Here is a 21002-nt window from a genome sequence, read left to right on the forward strand (position 1 = left end):
TTGTCGACCGTAGCCTCGTAGACGGAGCTGAAGAATTCGGATTCAGATCCTCGTTGACTAACCTCGTCAACATCAAGACTGTCGACGGAAGAACTGTTGACGAAATCTTCATCTATGACATCCTCGTCTGTGGTATGCTTGACATCCTCGACGATGCCAATTCCGTCAACGAATCTGGCTGCTTCTAAATACAATACAGGACTTTTGCCTAAGGGAAGACCTTCGCAGGAGGTAATATTACCTTTCCACAACTCTCCAAGTAAGGTGTCTCCATGTCCTCCAAAGGAAATTTTTGATTATGGAACAGATGAGGAGGAATCCGAAGATGATTGCACGTTTGGAATGGCTCACAGTCCGTCTGATCTCCTCATTAAATGCCAGGATGATGAAGATGAGGACTATGTATATTACCCGTAAGTCACCAACCAGGAGAGGAAAAGGGAACAAGCCATCCAAATGGCTATTTCCCTGGTCTCAAACTTACAGAATATGGTAGAGGATTACTACCGTAGATTCCGTCCTTCGAAGCTGGCATCTTTAGTTCCTCAGACACCTATTACGCAGCCTTCCTTGCTAATCAGATCCCCCCTCAGGTTTCTCCAGTACCTGCTGCAATGCAACATCCGGAACAAGAGGCTAATACCACTGATGATGAGAGAGAAGAGAAAGAGTTGGAGGAAATATCCCTTCCCAACTAATGGGATGACAATCAGATCCAGACTCCGTCGCCTTACACTCCACCCCAATTGATTCACCACCTGAGGATATAGGGGGGTTCAATACCCTTATGGAGAGAGCGGTAAAGATATTTCAACTTCCTTTGGTCACTAAACGGACTGATTGTTTCCTGTATGATTTCAAGGAACAGACAAAGAGACAGGTTAGATCTATCCCTATAGTGGACTTCATATGCCAAGAAGGCTTAAAGGTCATGAAAACACCAGCCACAATTTCGGCAGTCTTACTTAAAATGGAGAAAAAATATAAAGCTCTGGATAATTCACCTGCCTGCCTCATTGGGCAACCTAAGCCGGACTCCATGATTTCGCAAGCGGCCCAACGTCGTGCCAGAAATACTTCTTCACCATTATCGTCCTCTCCGGATAGAGATGGACGGCGTCTCGACTCCATTGGCAAAAGAATTTCCACCATGGCGGCAACCACTGTCAGAGCGGCCAATTCTCTCGCTATTCTAGGCAGATACGACCACCAAATGTGGTTGGACATTTCACCTTTTATAAAAATGTTACCAGAGGAATCCAAGATGGATGGATGGATGGATGGATGGATGTTTCTTCCAGAGGATTCCGCCAACTGGCTGGGGCTGCGGTCCTGATGTGTCAGAGCTGGCTAAAGGCTACTTCTTTTAGACAAGAAGTTCAGACGAAGGTGATTGATATGCCTTATGATGGCGAATCCCTATTTGAACATCACATAGACTAAGCCCTACAGACCATCAAGAAGGACACAGATACTGCAAAGGCACTTGGAACTCTACAGTTGAAAAAACAGCCCTTTCGGGAAGCAAGTGGACGTGGCTCGTCCTCCTTTCGGGAAGGTTACAACCAGTATAAACAGTACCAGTCATTTCAGGGTCAGTCAAGGTACCAATCCTCACAACAACAGTCATTCAAACAACCTCCTGCCACTTCCTACAAACACTACAGAGGAAAGACTGCCTACAGAGCAAGTGACAAACGCCCACTGCCAGCCACGGTTCCCACCAATGCCGTCAAAGTTGGTTGGAAGAATTTTCTTTCCTCCCCGAATGGTATACAATAACAACGGACAGATGGGTCTTGGATATAATTTCCAAAGGTCACACACTGGAGTTAAAGATACCTCCGAACTGCCCTCCCAGAGGTCTCCCTCCTGCTCATCTAAAGGAACTCCTGTCTCAAATCTGGATAATGTTGAAAAAAGGGGCGATCAAAGTGGTACCAAACACACAGAGAGGAATGGGGTTCTATTCAAGGTTTTTCCTCATAAGAAAGAAATTGGGAGAGTGGTGTCCCATCTTAGACCTTCGTTGTCTCAACAAATTTCTAAAAAAGCAATCCTCCCAGATGTTATCTCTTCAGGAAGTGCTTCCATTGATAAATCGGGAAGATTCCATGGTGACCTTAGACCTTCAGGATGCTTCATTTCATAGCCCTTTTCTCCCCAGGCACAGTAAATTCTAGCGCTTCAGAGTGGCTGGCGGGGATTTCCAATTTAGAGTCCTACCTTTTGTTCTCCGTTCAGCGCCCTGAGTGTTCACCAAGGTCCTAGCACTGGTTACGGCTCAACTAGGTCAGCTGGAATTCAGATCTTCCCTTACCTGGAAGATTGCCTCATAAAGGCAAAATCTTTCACAGTGGGAAGCAGTCACACTCAAAGATGTCTTTCTCTCTTCCAATCCTTGGGTCTCCAAAGTCTCAGTTAATCCCCTCAAAGGTGAGAACATTCCTAGGGGCAACCTTGGACAGTCATCAGGCAAAGGCCTTTGCCTCACAAGAAAGACAGCAAAAAAATCACAAGTTTGCAACTTTACTTCTCACAAGAAAGTCGACTTCAGTCCGCAAGTTCAAATCGCTTCTGGGAATGTTCCCCTCATTCCCAATTGTCACCGGCGAATGAGACCCTTGCAAGAGGAGCTGGACAATCAGTGGCTGCAAATTTCAGGGTCCTTTGACGATATTATCAGGTTAACACCTCAAATGAAAGAAGCACTACTATGGTGGACTCACATCCCGAACATAGCCGCAGGCCTATCGTTCCTGATGGATTCACCAAGTTTCACAATAACAACAGATGCATCCCTCGAGGGGTGGGGAGCACATCTAGAAGGACTGGCAGTGAAAGGAAAATGCGACAGCCACCAACAAACATTGCACACAAACCTTTTAGAGTTGAAAGCAATATTCCTGAAATCTTTCCTCTCGTTAATTTCAGGAGCTTCAGTATTAATTTGGACAGACAACACAACAAGCATGCATTATTTAAACAAACCGTGGCCGACAAGATCAGCTATGCTGTCCCTACAGTCCCAGCACATTTGGGATTGAGCTATTCAACATCAAATAACACTGATAGCAGTACATGTTCCAGGAGTGGCCAACATCCTGGCGGATTCATTGAGCAGGTCGATTACAACCAACCACAAATGGGAGCTCCACCAGCCAACGCTGGATCACATCTTTCGGTTGTGGGTCAAACCGAAGTTAGACCTATTTGCGACCAGTCTGAACCGCAAATGCCAATTCTTCGCCAGCTGGTTACTCCAACAGGGGTCATGCAGGAATACGTTTTCGATAAATTGGTCAAAGATTTATGATTGCGCTTTTCATCCGATTCCTTTAGTCCCAAGGGTGCTTCGGAAGATGATGAAGGAACCGTGCCAAATACTTCTCATAGCTCCCAGGTGGCCTCGCCAATTCTGGTTCACAGAGCTTCTGCTCCTGTCGGAGTGCAAAGCCAGATTGTTACGCCCAGTACAGAACTTGGTAACAATGAATTGTGGACAAGTCCACCATCCAGATCCAACATCTCTGTGTTTAGCAGCTTGGCTCCTGAACACTAAGAGTTTGCTGACCTTGTAATACCTGCGGACTGTCGAGAGGTCCTAGCTTATGCCAGAGCGCCTGCCAAGATCAAGACTTACACACTCAAGTGGAAGAGATTCTGCCATTGGTGTGCAAGCTCAAGGGTGCACCCTATTCAGTCTTCACCGGAACAATTACTGCCTTTTTTTCCTACATAAAGGCTAAATCTGGCCTTTCTCATTCTTCTATTAAGGTCATTCTTGCCGCGATTTCCAGGTTTGGTCATCAAGAATAATAGAACAATTTCTTAAAAGATTGTTTAGAATGTTCCCTCCAATTAGGCGTCCACCTCCGCCTTGGCGTCTCAACATTGTACTAGTACAACTTATGAAAGCTCCCTTTGATCCTATTCATAGGGCTGACCTCAAATTTATTTAATGGAAAAATTCTCTTCTACTGGCTCTTACTTCAGCCAGACGAGTAAGCGACATACAGGCTTTCATTCCTCGCCATCCTTTCCTTCAGTTCACTAAAGACTCTTTCATACTTTGGACAAATTTTCATTTATACTTAAGATCCCATCATTTAAATGAACCAGTCATACTGAAGACTTTCTTCCCAAATCCACAGACCCTAGCGGAAAGGTCTTTACATTCCCTGGACATAAAGAGATGTATTAAATTCTACTTGCAAAAAACAGCCTGTATACTGTAAAATTCATGTTGAAATGAAGAAGATGAGACTCCAAGTAGCAAAAGTAGTATTAGGTTTATTCCAGTAAAGTGATCCCATCCATCCAGCAGAAGATGTCAGGTGCAACAAACTGCAGAAGCATCATCACACCAGGTTCTATCGCCATGGTGCACCTTTAAACATAAGCAAGATGTCTGTAATCATAAACATATCAGTGAATTAAGTAATAGTGAATTAAGTAACTTCAGAATATTACACACCTTCCCCCTATATACACAAATAAAGAATAGCAAAATGAAAAAACATTGTGATGAAAATATATATATATATATATATATATATATATATATATATATATATATATATATATATATATATATATATACAAAAACCAAATTACATCTGATAATCATTCAGCCTCAATGGTAACCTGGAAATCCTCTTGCTTCTCGATTCACCATCGATTCTACTATCCACGATTTGACTCAATCGGGAAGAATTTGAGGAGGATTTATCTTTACCAACATTTAACTTACTGTTTTTAATAACCACCACTCTGTTAAGATTCCAAATACGGGAATCTTCAGTTTTGATTAGTCAATAATTTGATTACCCTGTGAGGTTTCTGGAACAAATCGGATGTTTTCCTAGCAACAGGAGCTCTAATCATAACTAAGTCACCCACTTTGACATTGGTGACCTTCACAGCTTTTCTTTGATCATAGTTCATTTTGCGTGCTTTTATTTTGTCACACTCTTTGAGCTTCCAATCACTATCAGAGCCTTTCAAACCTCTTTTGGCTTCTGTATCATTGATCCAAAAAGGACCAACCAAAGTGTTAGCACTTCTTCCTTTAAGTAACTCGAAAGGAGTCCGACCAGTTATGGCATGAGGTGTAACTCTGTAAACCTTCAAACAAACTTGGTGGCGTTTTCATGTTTATTGCTCATTTCACCACTAGTACATAGTGATTTTTTTTTTTTCCTTTCACCTTTTCACCTTTTGTTTTCACTATTTTGTGAACAAATCTTATTTACTGATTGTCACAATTTACAGTATACTTTTGTTACCAGTAGTCTTGGTTATAATTTTGCCTCTGTATTTTTTAGAAAAGTTGCAAACATGCAGAATGTAGCAACTCCTCCGTTTTTCCTTTCCACGCCTGGCGATCCGCCGATCAAATTTCAAAAGTGGAAAAAGGTTTTTGAGAGGTACACAAAAGTATGTGGTACTAATCTTAGTGCTGAGAGGCGGACAGCTCTTCTCCTTCATTGCCTCGGCTCTGAAGGACAAGAGGTATTTGATCACCTGCCTGATGTGGATGATCAAACCTTAACTAAATATGAAATTTGCATTCTGAAACTTGACAGGCATTATTTACCTAAGGTGAGTATCATTCCTTTTTTTTTTTTTTTTTTTTAAACCGTTTATTACAAAATTCAAAAAATATACAAAGATGGGCCTACAACCTTCAGGCCGGCCGCTAGCAAGCAAGAGGAGCATGTGATACAAACAATAGCGCGCATGCCGCGGCAAAGGGAAATGCACAGGAGTTAGAAGCGGTGGTAGCCACACCATCCGGGCCCACATAACGGTTTCATTTTAATATAAATAACAACAAAAGAACAAATCCACAAGGCAACTCACAATCGGAAACAGCAGCATGTGCTCCCCTAGCGGGGGGGACCCTACCAATCCATAGGAGTAGCAAGGGGGGGAAAAAGGTCAAGACTGGGATTAGGTGGACTCAGTGCCCGGGACCGGGGAGATAAACTGGCTAAGGGATGGGGCCGGTGACGGATCAGGCAATAACGGCGGGGTACAGATTCCCCCGCGGTAGGCGTTCCAGGGGCCCCATACGTTCACCCATGTCCCAGGCTTACCTCTCGCAACATACACCACCTTTTCCCGAAACATGCACCAATCCATGTTATCCTTCCATGCCGAGACAGTCGGCGACCTCTGGGAACCCCACAGTTGAGCAATGTCGCGTTTGGCCACCATATATCCCAGAGTCACCCACCGCGTCTGCGGCACCGAGTAGTCGGTTGGCTCCCACACATTCAACAGGCATCTCCTCGCTTCGGGCAGCAGCGACACACGCGTAACCACCCGCAGGACCTCATGCACACCACGCCAGAATCGCTCCACCTCCGGGCATTCCCACAAAATATGGAAAAAGGTCCCCAAAGAACCACACCCACGCTTACACAACCCGTCTACAGCATATCCCATACGCAGTAGCCTTGGCCCTGTGACATAGACCCTATGGAGTATCTTGAGCTGGACGAAGCGAAGGCGGGCCGGTATGGCCACCTCTTTCGGGGAGGCCACCGCCGATACCCAGTCCTCGTCATCCAGCTCCAATCCATCGTCCACCCATGCCTCACGAAGGTTAGTCAGCAGTCCCGAGCGGTCATTGATAAGTTTTTTTATAGATCAATGAAATCGTGCTGTCCGGTACATGTCCATCTAGCACTCTATCCTCCAGAGGGGAATACTCCGGGATGGAGGCAACGTCCGGGAATACGGAGCATAGCGCATGATGGATCTGCATATACCGAAAGTACTCCCAGTCCTGCAACTGGAATTCTGTCCGTAGCATCTCGAACGTTTTGAATCCCCCCCCTCGTCCAGAGATCACCCACCCTGCTGATGCCTATCATGTCCCACTTTTCAAAGCCCTTCGAGGTCCACAGGGAGCCCAACTGCTCAGATGCGTATAGTGGCGACGCCCGGGTCAAACGACCTTTCCACCCCATCGCCACATTAGCCGCGTGCAACACTCGTACCATGACACGCGTGGGGCCCGTCAGACGTGCGTCAAGCGAGCTGGAGTAAAGCGCTCGGTTATAATCACCACCCGGCAGTAACATCTTATCCATTTCAAAGGCCGGGTTTAGCGCGGGCCCGTACAGGCCGTGATTAATCGCAGCCAGCTGGGAGGCCCAATAATACCGTTTGATATCCGGGAGGGCGATCCCCCCGTCATACCACGGGAGCGTCAGCTTCGCCAGGGCGATACGCGGTCTACCTTCCCAGAACAGTCGGCGCTGCAAACTCTCCACCTCGCGAAAGTAGCGCGCCGGGACGACGTCCATTGTGTTCTGCAGAGCGTACAGGAAACGCGGCAGCGACATCATCTTAAACAATGCCGCCCGGCCAAGCGGCGAGAGCGGCAAGCGCCTCCAACGCGCAACATCCTCCTTCAGGCGCTGGAGGGGGGGAAGCAAGTTCTGACTATATCGGGCCTCCGCGTCCAGGGTAATGAAGACACCCAGGTATCGGAATCCCCGCGGGGCGATCTGGATAGGACAGCCCCGCGGAAGGATAGGGTCCTCCCCAGAGAGAACATAGACGCACGATTTAGCCCAGTTGATGACAAGGCCGGAGTTAAGACCAAATGAATGCAACACATCAACCAGCACTATCAGTGATTTACGTGGGGAAGCCAGGTACAGGAGAATATCGTCAGCGTATAGAGATACGCGGTCCTCATACTCTGGGGTCCAGCGGAGACCACGAATAGAAGGTTCCCACCGCAGCCACTCCGCCAGGGGCTCCAAGGCGAGCGCGAAAAGGAGCGGCGATAACGGGCAGCCCTGCCGCGTACCCCTACCCAGCTCGAACGAAGCCGACACTCTACCGTTCACCACGACCTGCGCCAGCGGGCCAGAGTACAACAATTTTACCCAACTGATGAATCCTGGGCCAAACCCAAACTTCGCGAGCGTCGCCCAAATATAAGGCCATTCAAGCGTGTCAAACGCCATAGTGGCGTCCAAGGACGCCAAAATGGCCGGCTCTCGTATGAATGGGACACGTGCGAGCACCCCATGCAAACGCCGCAGGTTAAGCGCTGTATTGCGATGAGGGATGAAGCCGGACTGATCCTGGTGAATCAAGTCACACACTACGCCGACCAGCCGATTGGCCAACACCTTGGCGAGGATTTTGGGCTCTGCATTCAATAACGAAATAGGCCGATAGGAAGTGACCCGGTCCCGTGGCCTCCCCTCCTTATGGATAACCACGATAGTAGCTAGACGCTGGTCTAGCGGGAGGGAACCCGCCGAGTGGGCCGCGAGGAACATAGCACGGAGATGCGGTGCCAGCGTATCCGGTCGCAGTTTATACAACTCGATGGGAAGACCATTAGGGCCCATGGCCTTGCCGAAAGCGACCGAACGTATGGCGAGGGCAATTTCTTCGGAAGTTGGAGCAGCGTCCAACGACACTCTGTCCTCCTCCGAAAGGGAAGGCAGCGCGATATCCCTGAGCAGGGCGTGGGAATCCTCTTCAGAGCGGGAGGACACCGGGGAATACACCCCACGGAAATAGTCTGCAAAGCAGGAGACAATTTCTTCTGGTTCAGTGACACACACACCATTCTGTTTCTCAATCAACGGGACAACTCGACTCGCTCTCTCCTTTTTGTCCAACCATGCAATCAATTTACCAGCCTTATCACCCACATCATACAGTCTCCCCTGTTGCTCTCTACTGAGGCCCCTGGCCGCCTCCGCGACGAGGGCCTTATAAGCCGCTTGCTTGAGTCGGAGAACATGTAATTTGTCATCCGTCACCCCACATTCTAGATCACCCTCCAACTCGGTTATCTCAGCTTCAACACGAGTCACCTCCTCCCGCTCGCGCCTCCGGGAATGGGAAATAAGGGACAAGGCCTCTCCCCTGAGTACAGTCTTGAACGCCTCCCACAATGAGATCGCCGATGACACAGACCCCACATTCTCGTCAAAGTAGCGCTTAAGGGATTTAACCAGCTCTGCGCGAATGGTGGGGTCACGCAGGTACCAGGGATTAATCGGGACCACCCTACCCTCTCCCCTCGGACGAATATCAAAGTGCAACAAGAGTGGAGAGTGGTCCGAAATACCCCGTGCCAAATGGCGCACCTCCCCTATCCTCCCAACGTGCGCCGCCGGAACCAGGACATAATCTAGCCGTGAGAGACTACCATGAGCCCCTGAATGGAAGGTGTACTGCAGCTGCGTGGGATGTTTCAAACGCCAACAATCCACCAGCCCTAAGGTATCCAAGAGGCCAGACAACCATGCCTGGGCACGGGGGAGATCCCTAGGGGGGTGACGATCCACAGTTCCGGAAACCACAGCATTAAAATCCCCCCCCACCACTAGAATCCCCTCCGGAAGGCCAAGGAGGAGGCGCCCCAGATCCGCAAAGGTGGTCGTCCGCAGCCCCGGCGGGACATAGACAGACACGAAAACGACCACTCTGCCCTCCATTCTACCCACCAAAACCGTGTAGCGACCCCTGTCGTCATGGTGCACCTCATCAATCTCCAACGGGAGCGAGTTCTTAACCATAATGCCCACACCCCTTGAACCAGACGTGAAGCCCGAATGGGCCACAAGGCGGTAGCCCTGTCGATTCATGGCACAAAAGGAGTTGCCAATGAGGTGTATCTCCTGCAGAAAAACTATATCGGGCGAAACTCGCTTCAAGAACTGCAGGACCACACCTCGTTTTATCCTGTCCCCCAATCCATTAACATTCCAGGACAACAGACTCAGTCCCCTACCCCCCATCATAAACAGAAGCCATCACTCGTCCCCCAGAGAGCACTTTAGAAATGATACAACGATGCTTTTGCCTTGTGGTAGAAACGAACAACACCCCACCCCAACCCACCCACCCCAACAAAACTCCCCCCTCCCTGCACCCCTGCATGAGCCCAGACAGCCCCCCCAACTTGCAGTGTGCCTGTCGCCCCTATATAGTGAAACTAGCTAGACCCCCTAGAGGAGGAAAGAGTACCCCTTCTAGACCCCACACAACCTCCAAGGGAGGGGAAAGAACAAAGACAGAAGCTTGGTTGAAAGTGGCATCATAGTCGTCCAGAGTGAGGCCCAATATCAACCCCTCAGTCCCGATCCAGTGGGCCGTCTCCTCCCGCCGCCCCCCCCCCCCACCATCTCGAGCACTACCCCCAGACAGAGTGTCCAGCCAGTCCCCGGCCGCTTCGGGACGATCAAAAAAGTGCGTGCGACCATCCACCTCTACCCGCAGCTTGGCCGGGAAGAGCATGGCGTATTTTAAGTTCATGTCCCGGAGCCGGAGCTTAACACCCAGGAAACTCAGTCTCTGTTTCTGGACCGCTTGAGTGAAATCGGGATAAAAGTTCACCTCCATATTTTCCAGCTTAATCGGCCCTTACAGTCTGGAGGCTTGCAAGATCGCGTCCCTGTCCCGAAAGTTAAAAATCCGGGCAATGAGAGGCCGCGGAGGGGCTCCGACCTTCGGCCTTCCCCCGGGAACTCTGTGGGCCCTCTCCACGGCAAAGAATTTACTCAGTCCCCGAGGCTGGAGATGGGTAGCGATCAGGTCCTCCACAAAAAGATCCGCCGCCGCTTCCTCCCGTCCCTCGGGTACTCCGATGATGCGGATGTTATTCCTCCGGGCCCGACTCTCGGAATCTTCCAGGCGCCGATCCATAAGCGCACTCGCCTGACGAAGTCGGTGCACCTCCGTTTGGAGGGCCGCCACCTCAGTCGTGAGGCCCAACGCGGTGTGGGCCAAAGAATCGACCCGGTCGTTGGTCTTGGAGAGATCAGCCCTCACCAGGTTGACATCAACTAGGACCGCGTCGATTTTATGGGCTAAGGTGTCAAACCGCTGGCCCACCGAGGCCTTCATCTCCGCAATGGCGCCCATGACGTCTTGCAGAGTCAACTCTGTGGGCAAATCCGGGGCATCCGGAGGGCACTCAGAGGACTTGTGCGGTCCACCGGGAGATCCTTTCGGGAGGGTGTAGCGGTCCATGATGTTGGCCTGATGTGCGGCGCCACGCCGGGTCGACTTGGCCTTCAACCGATCGCCATCTTGTTTCGTGGCCATCGTCGCGGGTCTCACACCCTCACCAGCCACGCAGTAAAAGGCAAGCAATCAAGGCCACGGGCTCCGGGGGGTCACCCCAGGACGGCGGAGCGGGCCACAGCAGGCAGGCAGGCTGGGTCACCCAGCGAGGCCACCCCAACACAAAGAGCGCCGCGATCCCACTTGCAAAGACGGCAAGGGGGCGCGAAAGTGAAAGTGCGGGGTACGCGACTCGCCAGGCCCAGCCCGCCGTTGTTGTTCACTTTGCCACCGGCTCGCCCCCAAACGCGAGTCCGGGGTCAGGAGCGAAGGAGGCCGCAAACTTCAATCGGTGTTCACTCCGGCACCCGAGGTCCGATTCGAAAACGGGAAACGGGTACCACCTCGGCTCAGGCTCACCGACACAGTCCCCTCAACCGATGCAGGATGAAGACAGGATAAACGTAGGAGGTCGCGGAGGTCCTCGGGAGCCTCGCACCTACGCGGCCATCTTGGTTGCGCGCTAGGCTCCTCCTCGTGAGTACCATTCTTGAACGGTATCACTTTGGTAAGAGGACACAAAATGAAGGAGAGTCAGTTACAAACTATGTCACTGCACTTAGGAAGTTAGCATCCTTGTGCAAATTTGGTGCCCTTGTGGAAGAAAGAATTAGGGACCAATTCATGCTGGGGTGCAATGTTGAAAAGGTCAGAAGTGACCTTTGGCAAAAAGATGAACCGACTCTTGAGGAGGTAATATCCATTGCCAAACAGATTGAGCACTCTTTGAAATGTGTGGATATAATTACTAAACGTGAGACTAAAGATAATGTCATTCAGTCTGTAAAAATTAATTCAAAAGAGTATAAGAAAGGTACTTTGACAAAGGGACAGAGAAAAAATGTGAGAGATGTAAAACTTAAATGTTACAAAATGTTACAGGTGTGGGAGTGAGAATCACTTAGCTTAATGATAGGAAATGTCCTGGACTCAAGTCAACTTGTACAAATTGCAAAAAGGTAGGACACTTTACCTCGGTTTGCAAGGTCAAGAAAAACAAGGGGAGGAAGGTTCTTGCAGTTGCAGATAATAGCAATAGTGATAGTGACAATGAATCTGATTGTTACTGCGGATAAGTTGTTTCCCAAGTCTCAGATAATCATAAAAAAGGCCCTCTGGATGATATAAAGGTGGAAGGGAAGCGAACTAGAGTCTTGTTCGATTCGGGAGCGAAAATCACAATTGTTTCAAGACAATTTTTTATGAGCAAACTCGCTAAGGTTGTAAGACTACTTAAAGCTGATATAAGGCCTACTGCTTATGGAGGTGAACCTATAAAGTTAATAGGCTATTTCACTGGGTTGATAGAGTACGGTGGAAGGTATACCACGGGAAAAATATATGTTTCACACAAAGGAGACCGCATCCTCAGTTGGTTTCACCAGAGAGATCTTGGGGTAATGTTGGACCCGAACAGTGATCCTCCCAATATTTTGAGAGAAGATTTTAGTCAATGATGTATTGGTTCAAGATTGTGATGGTGACTTTACCACTCTTCTAAAGAGAGTTTCCTGATGTGTTAAAGGATGAGTTAGGGTGTCTACGAGGCTATGGTCATAATATAAGATTAATTCCGGGAGCAACACCTATAACTTGTAAGGTCCGCAGTGTTCCATTATCAGTGAGAGATGAGATGAAAGGGGAACTAGAGAAATTAAAGAAAGATGGTATAATTGAGCAAGTAGAAGGAACCAGGTGGTTGGCGCCAGTCGTAGCCGCACGAAAATGGAATGGAATTCTGCGCCTATGCATTGATTTAAGAGAATTGAATAAACAAGTCATCATTGATAAATATCCTTTGCCAAAAATATCTGATATGTTAATGCTTTTACAGGGTGCCTGTGTTTTTTCTACCGTGGACTTAAAATCTGCCTATCATCAGATAAAATTGGAAGATGAGTCAAAAGACCTAACCGCATCATCACGGATGTCTGTAATCATAAACATATCAGAGAATTAAGTAACTTCAGAATATTACACATACGTAAGGCTGATCAGTTTTTTGTAGCTTATGGTGAAGTCACAAAAGGATATCCGGTCACTAAGCAAACTATAGCATGTTGGTTATCTTCTTCTGCAATCCAGTTTTGCCATCAGCAAGCAGGCAAACCTCTACCTTCAACAGTGAAACCTCGCTCAACGGCTCTTTGCCGGTGTGCCTATTCAGCAGATTTGCAGTGCTGCAACTTGGTCAAGCAGGCACACCTTCACCAACCATTACTGTCTGGAAGCTGCAAGCAATGCTGATACAGCTGTGGGACAGGCGGTGCTACATAATCTTTTTCAATAAGGTGAGCCGCTATCCTTCCCACCTTACTTTGTTTTACAATTGCTACTACTATAGTCTGTCACTGTTACTCTGTGCATATGCATTGTCAGATTCTAATGTATGTATATACATTTTTATGTTCATTTATAGGTGTGTGTGTGTGTGTGTGTGTGTGTGTGTGTGTATATATATAATATTGTTTTTTCATTATTTTTTAGTTTTTTGAATAAGTGGTATAGAAGTGTGATATACACTGGGTGATGTATAGGTTTTCTATTGTACATTGTGTATTAAATACCTTTATTAATGAACATACATATCTATGTGATAACTGCTATCTACTCGCATTCAAGCATGTGAATCTATGAAAGCTATGAAAGATACCCTAATAATGAAGAAGAAAATAAGTTACTTACCTGTAAACTGTGGTTCTCCAGTATTGGTATCTTTCATAGATTCACATGCGACCCACCCTCTTCCCCCATAGAGGCTGCCCTGTTTTGTTATACATTTATACTACACTTGTGCTCGAAATTCTGAGAGCCTGGAGCTTCTGTGGAGAGGGTTCTAGAGGGTGCTGTCACCTGATTGGCTGAAGTTTGGATCATACATAATGACTAGGACGAGATATTAAAGTGAATGGTTTTTATCTATTAACTTTAATGTTAGAGTAATTACTTACTGCTTTTTATGTACCGTCGGACTCCCACTTCGATGACTGGGAATGATTCAAGCATGTGAATCTGAGAGATACCAATACTGGAGAACCACAGTTTGCAGGTAGGTAACTTATTTTCGTCTTCTCTTTAGGTACACCAAGTATGTCTTTCTTAGATATGATGTCTGCTTCTGGTTGTTATAAGATTGTAATTCCATCCAAGTGTGTGTGCGGCTGGTTAGTGTATGTTTGTGATTTATGAGTGAATGTATTTTTGCAGCTTTATTTATTGCAGGGTAAAAGGCAGGGTGGGGTAGGTTCAAGTTCTATAGGTCAATTGTGTTTGGTTTTTTCCACTGATGACCACCAGTATTCACTGTAGATGGACTGAAGGTCCTTTTCCAGTGACTGCCATAGGGCATTTATTAGTGGTCGTATTTGATTTAACCATATTTTGTACAATATTTTGATCGTGGAGTAGCTTCTCCCTATGGTTTGTTGCATGAGTCCGAATTCCAAGTGAACTTATGCGGGTGAGGCATTCTGCGACAGAACGAAAACTCGTTTATACGTGTTTGTTTGCAGTTTATCCAAAACCAAGGCGTCTTTATTTTGCATAACTGCACTTGCATATGCCACCGATGGGAGTAGTTTACCCACTACAACTTACCTTTTGTAACCAAAAGGATCATCTGTGAACCATAATGTCTAAAGCTGCCAAATTTCATGTATATTCGTTCAGCTGTTTCTGCACTACGTCTGATACAAAAGTCTATGGAGAATACTTTGGGGGGGGGGGGGGGAACTGTTTTCGGACTCCCTTTTATCTTGGCACCCCCGTAACGATTCACTGTAAAAAAAAAATCACATAATGCAGACTATGCTGTAGGCCAGGAAAGTTTTGTGGAGATTCGCCAAACGGATAGAAAGTTATTAGGGAGCAATAATTTGAAGAATTTCTATCTATCTGGGAATCTGTCAGCAATCTTCTATACGGTCCACCATGATTTTTGGGTTGACCTTATCCATTGCCTTGGAATAGATGGCCCAGTGCTGGCACTGTTACAATCATTTCTCTCTGGACAACTTCAGTCTATGTCCTGAGTTCACCTCAGAACCCTACACTTTACCCTGTGGAGTTCTGCAAGATGCATCGTTGAGCCTAACGCTGTTCAACTTGTATGTAAAACCTTTGTTTGCGCACCTAAAATCATTTGGTTTATCATTAGCAAGTTATGCTGATGATTGTATTCTATTGTAATTGCATTTATATAGCGCTTACTACCCCTGACGAGGCATTGAAGCGCATTTTCGGCAAGTAGCACCCTATTGCGGAACCCATAAAGGATTAGTGTTGAAAATTAGTATAGTGAAATATGAAGTAATTTGAGTGGTGGATATGTTATTCATTTATTTGGATAGAGAAGGGTAGGTGGCGGGATAGAAGAGGGAAAGAGGTTGGTATTTATATAGCGCTTGCCACCCCGATGTGGTTTTGAAGCGCTTTTTTGGCGAGTAGCACACTACTCTGGAACCCATAAGGATTAGTGTTGAATTAGTATGGTGAAACATGAAAGTAATTTGAGAGGTGGACATGTTAGTCAGTTATTTGGATTGAGAAGGGTTGGGGAGAGGAGTTGGCCTAACGGCTAGGGCGGTCAACCTCGAATCTGGGGAACCGGGTTTGAGTCTCGGCAATGACGCTGAATATCTTGTGATTCTGGGCAAATCACTTAATCTCCCCGTGCCTTACAAAAATGAATGTGTCCTCATGTAATGCAACTGGTGCTATGTAAAGCGCTCTGATACCCGATACCGGGTCAAGATGGCGATTATATAAAACTCTGTATAAAAAAAAAAAAATAAAAAAAAAGGGTCGGGGAGAGGCAGAAAAGGGAAATTGGTTTGCATTTATACAGCGCATGTAACCCTGATGGGGTGTTGAAATGCTTTATTGGCGAATAGCACGCTACTCTGGAACCCATAAAGGATTAGTGGTGAATTAGTATATTGGAATATGGAATTTGAAAAGTGAACATGTTAAGTCTGTTATTTTCTCTCTCAAACAATAATGCCCATTCAAGCGATCTGTTCAGGAATAGTATGAGTGCAGTAAGTAAATGGATTAACTACAACTCTCTAAAACTCAACTCATCTAAAACAGGTTATTCTTTTTGGGAACAACACTTCTTTCTGGTCCCTTGCATGGTGGCCATATGATTTGGGTTGCTGCTTGACGACGAACTGGAATATAAAAATTAAGTCAAAATCCGCCTTCTTTTCTTGCACTTACAATGATCAAATAAATAGAAAAATTTATACATTTCGATCTTTTAAAAACAGTTGTAATCGCAATGGTTTTGACCAGATTATATTATTTTAAGTATTTACCTAGATCTGCCCAAGGGTTGTTTAAACAAACTTCAAACCGTTCAAAACGTTGCTTTGCATTTTCTTTTGAAAATCCCTAAATTTCACTCAGTGAATGTGGCGATTGGTCGTGCTCCCCACTGGGGAAAACGTCCCTTGCATGCACTGCTGGGTTACCAATTAGGGAACGTAATTGAATATTAGTAAATGTTAAGTAACAAGTAGAACACAATTTGGTTGAGTTGTTTGTTTAATTATTCAAGAATGTCTTCATTCAGTATTGACGAGTACTCAGATGATTAACATTTGGTTTGCGAAGTATTCATTAATCCATGAATCAGATGCAAATTTCAAATCATCCAAATGTATTTTGGACATCATCAGGGGATATGCAGGCACATGCATCAAAGGAAAAACCGGTCGCAAACGGGCAGATTCTCAGAATCTGCCCCTTTACGACCGGTATTTTTGCATTTGGGATGCATTATCCCAAATGCAAAAATCGCAATTTAAGGAATCTCTAAATTGCGATTACTTAAATTGCGATTGCATTTAAGGAATCCCAAATTGAGATTCCTTAAATGCAATGCATTAAAGTAAAAGAAATTGCGATTTCGCTAATAAGGGGAGCAAATTACCATGAAGTTGGACTTCATGGTAATTTGCAAAAACTTTGAAAAATGCACTTTTGTGCATTTTTCAAAGTTTCATGTTGCGCACACACATGCCCTTAGGGCATGTGTGTGTGCAACATATGTGCACAGATCAATTTCAGGGGTGCAATAGGGTGTCATTTTGACACCCTTGCACCCTTGAAATTGCATGAGCAATTTGCGAGTACCTACTGGTACTCGCAAATTGCTCATGCAATCTCCAATTCATTCCTACATAGGAAATAATGGGACGGCATTCCTTAATTGCGACTCGCAATTTGTGATTCGCAATTAAGGAATGTGTAGGAATCGCTATTTCTTTAGCGATTCCTACATGCATAGGTTTTTGCAATTCCTTAATTGCGATTCCTTAATAATCGCAATTAAGGAATCTCAAAAGCCTACGTTGATGCATGTGCCAGATGGCTTCTAAAAAGAAGCAATGAAACAGTAAGGGGGAGTGAGAAACGGTCTTAATAGCAATGGAGTACCTATCACCAAGGTTAAAGGTAGTAAAGGTGATGTCGGGTTCACGGCGTTTGCCGTTTCCCGACATCCCGCTAAACACACACAATACTGCCGGGATACTCACTTCCGGGTGGAAGCTGAGCCCCGGTCTAGTCCTCTGAGCCGACTGCGGGTCACAGAAGCACTTCCGGGGGAAACGCTTATACATCGCGTTTCCCGCCGGCTCCGTGCTTCAAATTCTTCTGAGGCTCACGCTGCGTAGGAGGTTTCCTGGGACCCACCGTTACGCAGGTAACTGTTGGTTTATGTGCTATCATTGGGGTGCTTTGGTGTCCGCGCTGGACCGCTAAAAACTCTTCTTTCTTTGGCGTCCGCGCTGGAGCGCTAAACTCCTGTTTCTTTGGCGTCCGCGCTGGAGCGCTAACTCCTGTTTCTTTGGCGTCCGCGCTGGAGCGCTAAACTTTTGTTTCCTTGGTGTAGCGCTGAAGCGCTGGCATTTGTTCTTTGGGGTCAGCGCAGGAGCGCCATCATCTTTGGTTCTTTGGGGTCAGCGCAGGAGCGCCATCATATTTGGTTCTTTGGGGTCAGCGCAGGAGCGCCATCATCTTTTGTTCTTTGGGGTCAGCGCAGGAGTGCAGCTATCTTTTGTTCTTTGGGGTCAGTGCAGGAGCGCCAGCAATCTTTTGTTCTTTGGGGTCAGCGCAGGAGCGCCAGCAATCTTTTGTTCTTTGGGGTCCGCGCAGGAGCGCTATACTTTGTTCCTTGGGGCCGCGCAGGAGCGTTATGCTTGTGGTTCACTGAGTGCTCATGCAGAGGCGCTGTAGTTAACATTAGACATCTTGTTCTCGACGACGTCACGCAGGAGAAGTTCTCCTGGATTATCCTGAATACTGTGGTCTGCAGAAACACTGGTGAGTCCCGGCAAGAAAACGTTTGTGTGTGTTTTAGGGAATATTTAAAAAGGGCGACAGTGGGGGGTTTTTACCAATCAGGTTATTGTTTTGTTTTCCAGTTGCCCTCAGGATATCCTGCAAGCTCCATTCCACTCACCACAACTCTACGCCCTCTTCTGGCTCCTATCCTTGCGTCCATCTCATCCCTGTTGGGTTCTAGGTCCAAGGGGGTCAGGTGGGTACAAGGGCGGGCGCTCCTGTCGTCTCTGCGGAATCGCTTCACAAGCAAAGGTAAGTCTTGTGGGGCACCTGACAGAATTTGAAGCCCACGTTTACTATTCCACCCAGACAACATGGGCGACCCGGAGGTTACCTTGCAGGACATAGCTGTCATGCTGGCTGCCATGCAAGCAGAAGACCTCAGTCTATGCCATGATATAACTACCCTACAGGGTCAAATGGCATCCGGGGTTACCAGTCCTTGGGGAACCACCCCTAGCCCCAGAGTCATACAAGAAGGGTTGTTGCGACCGCCTACTTTCACCTTTGGGGGGCCCTCCACTGCCACTGATCAGAGCCCTGCCATACAAGTCGTCACACCCCATCCTGTACAACTGGCACCACCTGAACGTTTCTACGGCGACAGCACCAAGTATGGGGTCTTCATCCATCAATGCCACCTGCATTTCATGGCCAGAAACGCGGCTTTTCCCGATGATGCATCCAAGGTCGCATATATTTTATCATACATGGGAGGAGACGCCGCTCAGTGGTCCATTTCTTTTGTGGAAAACGACGATCCCATGCTCCACCACTTGCCGACATTTAAGGAAGCCATGCGGCGTATGTTCTCTCGTCACACCTTTGTGCAGGCCGCAGACAACGAGTTGCTTAACCTAAAACAAGGCAGCCAAGACCTGCTACATTACATCACCTGATTCAGCCGGCTTGTTATCGAGGCCAATTGGCCAGAGGATAAGAAGGTGTCAGTATTCTATCGGGGACTGCGTGATGACCTGAAGGATCTCATCTCGCAGTTGCCCAACCCGCCTGATGAAATAGGTCCTTTCATCGACTTAGTGGTTAAGATGAACTTCCGACTACCGGAAAGAAGGACCGAGAAAGGGAAGAGCAGTGACAACCGTTTCTTGTCCTTTGGAGACAAGAGCGCCGAAAAGGCCAAAGACGAATCCACTCCCCAAGGCGAGGTTTCCAAACCCATGCAGATCGGGGGCATAAGAGGGCCGTTGACCAGTCAAGAGAGAGAAAAAAGGAGGAAGCAGAATCAATGTCTGTATTGTGGAAAAAGCGGACACTTCGTCAGGGAATGTCCGGTGAAGCCCTCTAAACCAAGGGGCAGAAGGCCGTTTGCATTGACCATCACAAAAGGCTACCAGATGGGGAAACGAGACAACCCAGTAGACAAGGGGATCCGTCCTCTGGGTTCTTCGTATCACACCTCAGCGATCCCTGCAGTATTCGACGGCAGTCATCACGTAGGAATTGAAGTATCCTTACAGAATCAAGCGGGCAGAACCTGGTTGGTAACCGCCATGCTGGATTCCGGTGCGACAGGCAGCTTTATTGACACCGGTTTTTCACGTGCCTTGGGCATAAACACAGTGTCAAAAGAGCAACCCGAAACGGTCAAGGCTGTGGATGGAACGGACTTTACTTCCGGCCATATCAGGCATCAAACCGAGAACATGACTATGTCATTGGCCAACCATCACGTCGAGGCTATTAGTTTTGACGTCATCGACGCTCCTCAATTCAAGGTTATATTGGGGTTGCCATGGTTGGTGAAGCACAATCCCCGAATCGATTGGGTGGCTCGAATAATACACCTGGATTCAGAATACTGCTGTGCAACCTGTTATACGAAGGACAATCTCCTGGGGGCTCGCTCCATACAGGCTCGGTCACTGCCAGTGGATGGCATGGGGATGGTTTCCCAGGCACCCGTACAAGAGGAGTATCAGGACCTGGCGGAGGTGTTCGATAAGAAGGGGGCCAATACGCTGCCTCCTCACCGGTCGTTTGACTGCCGAATAGATTTGATCCCCGGCTCCACGTTGCCATGCAGCAGAATATATTCTCTCACAGAGAAGGAGAACATCCACCTTCGATCCTATTTGGATGAGTATTTGGACAACGGTTTAATTCGCCATTCCAGGTCTCCGGTTTCCTCTCCTCTTTTCTTCGTGTCGAAGAAGGAAGGTGATCTGAGGACCTGTATAGACTTTCGGGCGATGAACGCCATCACCGTAAAAAAACGGTACCCTCTACCTTTGATCTCCAACCTCCTGGATCAAGTAAAAAACGCCTCAGTATACACAAAGCTCGACCTGCGGGGTGCTTACCATCTAGTCCGAGTCCGGAAGGGGGACGAATGGAAGACCGCCTTCCGAACGAAGTTTGGTCTGTTCGAATACCAGGTTATGCCTTTCGGACTCTGTAATGCCCCCGCAGCTTTCCAGTACTTCATCAACGAGGTGTTGAGGGACTTCATAGATGTCTTCTGTATTGTCTATATAGACGATATTCTCATATATTCTCGAACCATCGCAGAACAC

General features: G+C 47.3%; 1 protein-coding gene across 6 annotated transcripts in view; it reads left to right on the forward strand.

The window, feature by feature from the left end:
- The window catches only part of EXD3 (exonuclease 3'-5' domain containing 3), a 2855457-nt gene that overhangs the window by 263736 nt on the left and 2570719 nt on the right, over window positions 1-21002 (forward strand). Inside the window, exon 1 of one of the 6 annotated variants that reach the window (XM_085610807.1) lies at window positions 13201-13406. The exons of 4 other annotated variants lie outside the window; for them this stretch is intronic. The gene's annotated coding sequence lies outside the window, so the exon portion shown is untranslated. Of the gene's footprint in view, window positions 1-13200; window positions 13407-21002 lie in introns of those variants that run through there. One more of the 6 variants, XM_085610791.1, reaches the window with a different exon arrangement.

Source organism: Triturus cristatus, chromosome 1_2, assembly GCF_964204655.1.
Source record: "Triturus cristatus chromosome 1_2, aTriCri1.1, whole genome shotgun sequence".
NCBI classification, from domain to species: Eukaryota; Metazoa; Chordata; class Amphibia; order Caudata; family Salamandridae; genus Triturus; species Triturus cristatus.